Here is a 7,823-nt window from a genome sequence, read left to right on the forward strand (position 1 = left end):
TGAGAAAGAAATCATTTTTTTCTTATGTTTCTCTCAATCCTAATATGCAACTTCCAACCTCTTTTTCCAATCTAATATCGTGTTTTTTATATATGACAAGAATTAGGGTTTGCTATGTTTGAGAGTCAGAGGGATAATATACTTTTTTTGGTGCATAACTGGTTTGCTCATTTTTGTGATTGTTTTCTGAAAAAGTGGAACTGCTCAATGTCCTTGTTTTTCTCATTTGGCATGTTATGGAATGTTGTGAAATGTTGCGTTTTTTTACCCTCTTAGGCTTTTACCTGCAGTAAATAGTAACTAAGTGAATTGGTTTTTTCAATTTGATTGGTTTGCTTTGTGGATTTTGTTGTTAATTGTTTTGCATGTGTTTGTGGTGTTGGATTGATGGAATAATATTGTAGGTTTGCTCATGGCCTTGTTTCATGTTGATGCATGGTGTTGCATGTTTGATGTGTCATCATGTGTTGCAGGTTTGTGCCAATGTGGTTGCGAGGTTAGTGATATTGGTTTGTTAAACATGTTGTGAAATGCCCAGCTTTTTGATTGTTCACTACATTATCATGGTTTGTAGGGTAATAGGTTTGTTGTGTATGTTGATGCAGGAATGTTGTTGGATGATGAAGATTGTGCCTTAGTAAGGTTTACTGCAAGGTTTTGCAAGTTGTGTATTGATATTGGTCATGTGGTGATGGTGGCATGACTGCAGACCAGGTTTGGCATAGGTTGCATGTTGAATTGTGGGATGCTACATTTGTGCAGGTCAGGGCATGGGATTTATGTGGCATGCACATGTTTTGAGTGGCTTCCTTCAGGTTTATTGATTCCAGTAGGTCTCTAGTCAATGCATTATTGTTGTTGTTGCTAAGTGGTAAAATATTGAATCGTTGTCTTGGTTTTCTGGCATGGTCATGTTTGGATGCAATTTGAATGCAGAATGTTGATGTTGCTTTGACTTGTAGGATTTGTAGTAGGTTGGAATTTTCTATGTTCATGGCTTCTTGGTGAATTGGAATTTTATGGTAAGCCTTTGGTTTGTTTAAGGTTTTGTGTTGAATCTCGGGTTATGATTTGTTCTGTTGTAGGCTACTTTGTAAGTCAGGATGCATTTGTTTTGGTTGCTCAAATGGTGAGGCTTGCAAGACTTGATGTTGCTAGTTCTGCAGGTTATTTGTTTGGTAATGTTTTGGTTTGTGCATTTGTTCCATGGCACAGGATTGTCTGGTTTTCTGAATGTTCGGATGATTACCTTATTTCTGTAGGTTTTATGCAATGTTTTTACTGCTAAATGGTGAGCCATTGATCATGCATTATTACATGGTATGCATCATTATGTCTTTGTGAATTGCCTTATGATTTGCTTTAGGAAATGTGCTAATGTATGGTCATGACTTGGTTGATTTTACAGGTTTGGATTGTTTGGGAATGGTTTGCATATGCTTGAACATGTTGGAATTGGCTTGGTTGATTTTTGTAGGTTTATGTGAATGAACATGAGCATGGACCATGTGACTTGTAAATGAAGCAACCATGGTAAAAGCACATAATCAAGGTTTTAAGATGGAGAATCAAGGCAAGATGGATAGGATTATGTCTTAGGTGGTCAAAACAGGGGTGATTTGACTTTGGTAGATTGGTATACCAAAAAGTCAATTGTTCACCAAAAGTTAATTGTTGTAAAAAGTGGTCAAATTTGTAATTTTATGGACTTCCTTGTGATTTGTATAATGAAATGAATATTTAGTTGAACGGAAATGATATTTGGATGAATGGTATTGAACTTGAAATGATGTATTGTATGGATTGAATGAATTGAGTTTGAAATGACATTGATTGAATTTGGAATGATGTATTGTATGGATTGAATTGAAATGAATGGAAACATTGGATCAATGGAATGAAATTGACTTGATTGAATGGATTATATGGACATCCAATGAAGATGAAATGATTTGTATAAAATGGAAATCGAATGAACTAAGTGTATGGCCTAACCATCTAACAACTTGAATGGGTGAGAAGGTGAATGAATAGCATGATTTGAATGAACCAAAGATGACATGGAGGATAAAATGAATGGGAATAAAGTGAAGTATTAGTGCACACATGGACAAGCATGATTGAAAAATGGACTAGAAGTTACCAATGCAATGTATCACCAACTAAAGATCAGAAGCAAACTTGTATAGGTCAAGATCAAACAACTAATCAAAGGGACTTGGATGGAGGAGTGAAGCCAAATGTGTGATGTAATAACCAAGCACAAACTTCAAGTAAGGTTCTAGTTAACAAATCAAAGCATAAAAGCATACGGGCATAACTAGGGTTTTGGTGTATAGGCAAAAGAGCAACAATCACCACCAAGGTAAGACCTCCCAAGCTAGGGTTTCAAGCTTCAAGCAAGGATTAGATAGACCACCAATGATGAGTATCCCCAAACTAGGGCTTATTGGGCCAAAAGGTTCATCAAGGGTCCAAGTCATACAAACTAGGGTTTAAGTGTGCATGAGGTGTCATGGTGTAGTTTCACAAGGTTAAAACATAAAGCATACAGTCAAAAGATGACTTGTACAAGTCATACAGAATCAGAGGATTAGGGTTAGTGCCCAAAGATGACTAGATGGACAAGCAAAGCTTCCAATCAAGGTTCACCGTCCAATTAGGGTTCTAGAGATGAATGGGGTGACCTAAACAATCCCACAAGGTCAAGGGGTGCTTGAAGATGACAATTAGGGTTTAAGGTGGATTGTACACACCCCAACATGATCAAGAGATCTTGGTGGTCCTCAGATATGAATATCATGCCTTGAGTCTATGTAGCATGATCTCTTGTTATAGATGCAAATGCAAATAAGGTGATGAGATGATGAAGTATGCATATGCATTAGGGCCATGAAAGTTGATTAAGAGGTAAGGTAAATTTGGGGTATGACAGTTGCCAATGATTGATGCTAGAAAATTTTTGTAAAATTATTGAATAGAAAGTTAGCTGAAAACTATTATTTTCTCCGATGATTTTTTTCCATAACTTTAATTCAGTAAATCCAAATGGGTTAAGTTCCAAACACAATTGTTATATATGGATACCTTAGCCCTTATCTTGCATGTTATCCAAAGTTGATGAGACAAAGTTATGGTAACAAATACTTAGGCACCTCAAACTCAAAGGCATGAAAAATGTTATTTTTGTTAAAGCCATCTGAGGTTTGCCAAATCTGAAGATTGAAAAAGGAAAAATCTATGGAGATTGCTAAATATGTAAGCAAAATAAGATGTCCCACAAGAAGCTACAACATATTGCCACCTCAAAAGTTCTTGAGTTACTTCTTATTGACCTCTTGGGGACTATGCAAGTAGAAAGTGTTGGTGGAAAGAGATATCTTTTTACATGTGTGAATAATTTTTCAAGATATACATGGGTTAACTTCATTAGATAAAAATCAGATACTTTTGATGTGTTCAAAGAAACATGCCTTCGTATTAAAACATAGAAGGGAAGTGATATTGTAAATATAACAAGTGACCATGATAAGGATTTCAGAACTCCAAGTTCTTTGAATTTTCTTATGCTGAAGGAATTTGTCATGAATTCTCAGCACCTATCACACCTCAGCAAAATGGAGTGGTAGAATGCAAAAATATAACCTTACAAGAAGTTGTTCGAGTCATGCTACATGCCAAGAATTTGCCTTATCATTTTTGGGTTGAAGCCATGAACACTGCTTCATACATTCACAATAAAGTGACTCTCATATCTTAGAACTAATGCTACATTGTAAGGAATTTGGAAAGGAAGAAAACCAAATGTTAATTACTTCCCTGTCTTTGGTAGTAAGTGGTACATCTTGGTTGATCATGAACAAAGGAGAAAGATTGATCCCAAGAGTGAAGTAGGGATTTTTCTTGGATACTCTATCAATAGAAAGGCCTATATGGTCTATAACACTCATTACAAGGCAATGCTGGAATCAATAAATGTTCTTGTGGATGATAATCATGAAAAGAAATATGTAGTTAAGGATAAAGATGATATTTTCCCTCATCAGGCAGATGACCCAGACAATGGGTTTGACATTGATACTAAAAGTACACATTCTGGGAGAAAACAATATCAATAAAGGACCACCCATCAGAATTTAGAAGGAACATCCTGTTGGTGTAATCCCTAGAGGTCAATACTTTTGGTACTTGTATCGAATTATTTATTAATAATAAAAGTCTTTTTCTTTATTATGTTTGTATAATAAAGTCCCTAGAATAGCTAGACCGTTTAATGTATCAAGTGTGACTTGATCATGAGATCACATTAAACATAAGGACATTATTCTTAAAGTATCTGTAGTCGAGCTTTATTGTGAAGTAGGATAACATTGAAGCATTAAGATTATTATGTATATAGACTGATGATCACATCTCATGGATCATGGATAAGGAGTTATCAAGTCTTAAACATAGGTATGAACGTTAAGAGTAATATTTATACTGGATTGACCCGCTATGAGAATACTATATAGAATGTTATGAAAAGTGTCATAAGTTATTCTCATGGTGATAATGGTGTATACCACCCTTCGATCTGAAACCACTATGGACCCTAGATGTAGAGTCGAGTGCTTTATTGCTGATTAAACGTTGTCCGTAACTGGATGACCATAAAGACAGTTGATGGGTACTCCACGAAGCATGCTGAGGGACATGAGTGACCTAGATGGAATTTTCCCATCCTGCATAACAAGATAAATGTCTATGGGCCCAATATTGAACTGGACAAGGATGACGCGGTCTATGCCTTGTGTTCAATATAGACATAAGGGTAAAATGGTAATTATACACATAAGTATTATCACATAAGGATTTGTCAGATCACATGAAATTTTCGTGTCTTGGGTAGCAGTGATGTGTTGCTAGATACCGCTCACTGTTTATTATGCTAAATGCGTGATTTAATATAATTGTCAATGTCACGAAAATCTACAGGGTCACACACAAAGGACAGATTGATGAGAGATAGAGTAACTAAGGAACACCGTAAGGTATGGTGAATTATAGAACATCGTAAGGTACGGTGTACTTAAGTAGAATATGAAATATGGTAAGGTACCACGCGCTTAAGTGAATTTGGCATATTATAAGATATGGGCCACATACACTTAAGTGGGCTTTTTAGATTGAAGCCCACACAAGTGGTTCTATAAATAGAACCCTTGTGTAGAAGCATTGAATGCAATGCATTTTCATTTTCTCCTTCTCTCTCTCTCTCACTCAAAGCTTTCATTCGTAGCAGCTAGCACTGAGATTGAAGGAATCCGTTCGTGTGGACTGAGTAGAGGCGTTGTCGTTGTTCAACGTTCGTGATCGCTCCGTAGATCTGCATCAAAGGTTTCAATCGTCACAAGAGGTAACTATTATATCACTGATCATGCCCATTCGTAAGGGTCACTAAAGGAGAAAATTTTAATTTCCGCTGCGTTTTGGATCGCCAATCTCCTTTAGTGGTATCAGAGCCACTTACGAAACCATGCATCGGATAGCTGTTTATTTTCTGTATTAATATGATTAAAAGACAGAATGAATCAAAGAATAAACAAGTAATTAAATTTGGCATCATGTGTGTATGATTTGGATGATTGATGTTGACTATGCTTTGGAACCGACATTGGTATGGTGAAGCAGCGATACATTGATCGTCCATAGGTTACGCAATTGAGATCGATCAAGTTATATATATGATATAAGTAATCCTAATGCAAAATACGATATATATGATATATTGTATCTATTTCGTTCATTCAAACACTTAATGGTTGTTTTCCTTTGAGCGATCAATGGTCATTTGCTTCGGAATCCGACATTAGTATGGTGAAGCAATGACCTATTGACCAATCATATTGAATCAACAATCGAGATGTGTTTGACGGTCTGAAATTGGTGCATTAGGGTTAGTGACGACACAAGGGTTGTGCTTTTAAAGCGTTGTTTTTGGCCGCGTGACGTTCATCACGGACCTGTGAAGATCGTAACAAGCTGGACGTGAAGGTCATAACATGCTTTGTGACGGTCGTCACATTCACAGATCCAGAATTCTAGGCGTTTCTGTTATTTTGGTCGCGTGACGTTCGTCATGGGCCTGTGACGGTCGTAACATGCTTGTGACGGTCGTCATATTCACAGAGTCAGAATTCTCGGGGTTTCTGTTTTGTGACTGCGCAAGAGTTGTGTTGATGCAAAATGACGTCGATTTCAAATGAATTGTTCATTAAAATTTCGGAACCACCGTCCGCTGACCGGGCAGCGGAAACCCCATTCCCGATGACCGGGCAGCGGACCCCCAGCTAACTCTGCGTAGTATGATCGATCGCCAAAATTTAATTTGGTTTTAATTAATTAAAGGAATTAAAATTAATAATAATGTGTTTATTATTATCGTCTTGTGGTGATCGGTTATGGACTTAGTTTTGCTTTATTTTGTTTTGGGTTTTTTTTAAATACGACCTGCGTGTCATGCCTCTCTTTTAATCTCTTAATGTAACTTCTTCTCTCATCTCACTCCCTCGTATATAAAACGAGTTTCTAATGCAATGTTATGAACAAAGAGAAGAATTCAATATCAGAGGAGGACAACCTTGAAGTTCTTGCTTGGAGAAGCTTAGATCGTTATTAGGTTAGCTTAGGTTCTCTCATTGGCTTGGGAGAACAATTGCGCTAGGGGCCATAACTGTTTCATTATATATGTTGATGCATGTGAGTGTATGTTGATGCATGTGAGAGACGATTTATATGATAAATAAGCCGGTGAGATCAGAATAATTGCAATTCCCTCAAATTAAATATTAAGTTTATGCTTTCCAAGTTTTAGCACTCATCAAGACTAGTATCGGATAATGTAGGTTTCGCCTACGCGAGGTGCATGTTCTATATTAGTAAGGTGTGATGGGATAATTGTAATATCCAATTGCTAAAACAATGGGTCAAACTTAACTAAACAAATTATAATAAGATTATATATGTTTAGAAGCAAGAGTTTGAAATGATCCATATGGTGGATTGGAATAAGGAGTTATTCACCCAACTGAAATTTTTGAGAGTTGTATTAGATACAATTGGAAGGAGTTCCTACCTAAATAACCTAGTTTTGTGTAATCCACCTACGCGGACTTAAAACAAAGTGAAATGTGGATCTCGACCCACTAGAAAATCTTCCAACGGGATTTTCCGAATCAAATGATGATGGTCATTTGTTTTGAGTAAGATAGTGGGAGCATACTTAATTAAATGCCTAATTAAATATGTTATTGATACTTATATTTTCATTAATTCTTATGTAGATTAACATGACAACAAACACCTCTAACAACATTTTGCGATCAATCCTTGACAAGGAAAAATTGTCTGGGACAAATTTTTTGGATTGGCATCGAAATCTGAGGATTATCCTCAAACATGATAGAAAGTTGTATGTCTTGGAGAAACCTGTTCCTGAAGAGGAACCTCCTAGTTCTGCACCTAAGGCAGAAAGAGATGCTTATAATAAGCATGTCGATGATGCCAATGAAACTGCTTGTCTCATGTTGGCTACCATGAACTCAGAGTTACAAAAGTAACATGAGAACATGGCAGCGTTCGATATGATGGAACACCTGAAGATGCTCTATCAAGAGCAAGCAAGGCATGAAAGGTTTGAAGTTTCAAAAGCCCTTTTTAAGGGAAAGTTAGCTGAGGGAGCCCCTGTAGGTATCCATGTGCCCAATATGATTGGGTACGTGGAAAACCTTGAAAGGTTGGGTTTTCCCTCGGAAACGAACTTGCGACTGATTTGATCTTGC

This window comes from Lathyrus oleraceus, chromosome 5 (assembly GCF_024323335.1).
Source record: "Lathyrus oleraceus cultivar Zhongwan6 chromosome 5, CAAS_Psat_ZW6_1.0, whole genome shotgun sequence".
Taxonomy (NCBI): Eukaryota; Viridiplantae; Streptophyta; class Magnoliopsida; order Fabales; family Fabaceae; genus Lathyrus; species Lathyrus oleraceus.